This window comes from Silene latifolia, chromosome 7 (genome assembly GCF_048544455.1).
Source record: "Silene latifolia isolate original U9 population chromosome 7, ASM4854445v1, whole genome shotgun sequence".
NCBI classification, from domain to species: domain Eukaryota; kingdom Viridiplantae; phylum Streptophyta; class Magnoliopsida; order Caryophyllales; family Caryophyllaceae; genus Silene; species Silene latifolia.
The window spans coordinates 53,100,170-53,102,008 of NC_133532.1; positions in this window are offsets into that span (position 1 = coordinate 53,100,170).

The following is a 1,839-nucleotide window of genomic DNA, read 5'->3' on the forward strand; positions in this document are numbered from 1 at the left end:
CTGTAGTTTCGGCTGCAGCATACTAGGTAGGTCTGAAATAAATCACGCGAGACGGAAAAATAAGAAGTCCTCTCGGTCCAGTCTTAACAAGTAGCATCTTTCGATCTTGCTAAAGGTCCCTAATATCACTAGTACTGACTCTCGTCCTGAAAAGTGACTAAAAGCCTAAACTTTACCTATCTTTCGATTTTAGCATAGTTTAGTCATTTTAATTGGTAGTCTAACAACCTTCCCTATCTTTCGATCTAATGGGTCAGTCATTTACTAAGCATTCAACTAGTCGCGTGCACTCGATTCGTCAAATATAGAATTTAAATCAATTAAAACGAAGGTAATCTCAGCGTGGCCAGTCGATCGACTGGCGTGCGATTCAGGTCACTATTCTAATGCCGTCTAATCCTACAGATTCCCTATATCCTAGCACAGTGAATTTAGCTACTCATACTAGGAATAATAATAACAACAATAAGATTAACGAAATAAACTACTGAATTCATGCTTGAAATAATTGAACAAACAAACAACATAAAACGATAATTTCGGCTTCGGGAAACTAATCTAGCAATTTCTATACTATGAACGAATAAAGTAAACTGAAGTAAGAGCAGAAGAATACCGTAAAAGCAGGAAGGAAGATCAAAAACCGAATGCAAAAGTAAATTGAATTGAATGATTAAACTTCGAACGCAAAACCCTAATTAGTTCCCTAATAACTGAATAAAACTTGATAGAAACTAGATTAAAAACTGAATGAAAACTGCCTGAAAAATGCTTAATGTCAGGTTACGTTATATAGGAATATAACGTAACATTATTCGCAAAACCTAATACACATTGGGCTTCCTTATTCTCGATCTTTTTATTTGCGTCAGAGTGGCGGCTTGGTCGATCGACCACTGTTTTCGGTCGATCGACTGACTTGCAATGAACAGGAGCTGTTGGAACTCATGGACTGGTCGATCGACCAATGAGCAGTGGTCGATCAACTAAAGTAGCTGATATTCGACTTCTAAATTCTCGTGGATTTGTCTTCCGGGCCTCGAAATGCGCACCAAGCTCGTTCCTTGAGTAAATACTTCACGTCAAATGCAATGCAATGTACTCGGGGACGGATTTAGCTTGATTTCTGGGGGATTCTTCACATTTCTGCAATAATGTACAAAAACACGAAAGTAGACGGAAATAGGGAGAATAATAGCATAAACTACATAAATGAGCTCTGAAATACGTGTAAAATAGGGTGTAAAACATCATATAAATGACACGCATCAAGAACCCTCTTTTTTTTTCGATTTTTTTTCTTCTTTTCTTTTTCTTTCTCTTGTTCTTTTTCTCTTTTTCTTTTTCTTTTTCTCTTTTTTTTTTGTTGGACATTAATTCCCGTCTTTGGTAGGTTTGGCTCATGAAGCGTCTGCGGTTGATCGAGCCCCCAGTTAATGTGCCAGGATATCATGCTCGGTCGATTGCGATGAGGACCAGGTTCTATATGGTGGACTTCACTCGGGTTTGCAATTATTGGGAGAACAAGTTGAAGAATGAAGGTGGTCCTTTGATCAGATGGATTGGGCCATGGTGGCATCTCAAGTCAGTCACTAGAGTGTCATCCTTAGATCCTACTCGGTCAGTACGCATTCCTGGCTTAGAATTTATGATATGCATCTTCTCGGAGAGATTGATGAGGCAAGTGAGCCTTAAGCAGAAGATTCCTAAACTTGATACCATTCCTCAAACCGCATTGGCACATACAACCGAGAGTCGTCGAGAGTGGGCCGTCAAGTGCGCTTAGAGGAACATGTGGTTTATACTTTCTCCTGTTGGTTCCTTATGGGTATCAGATTC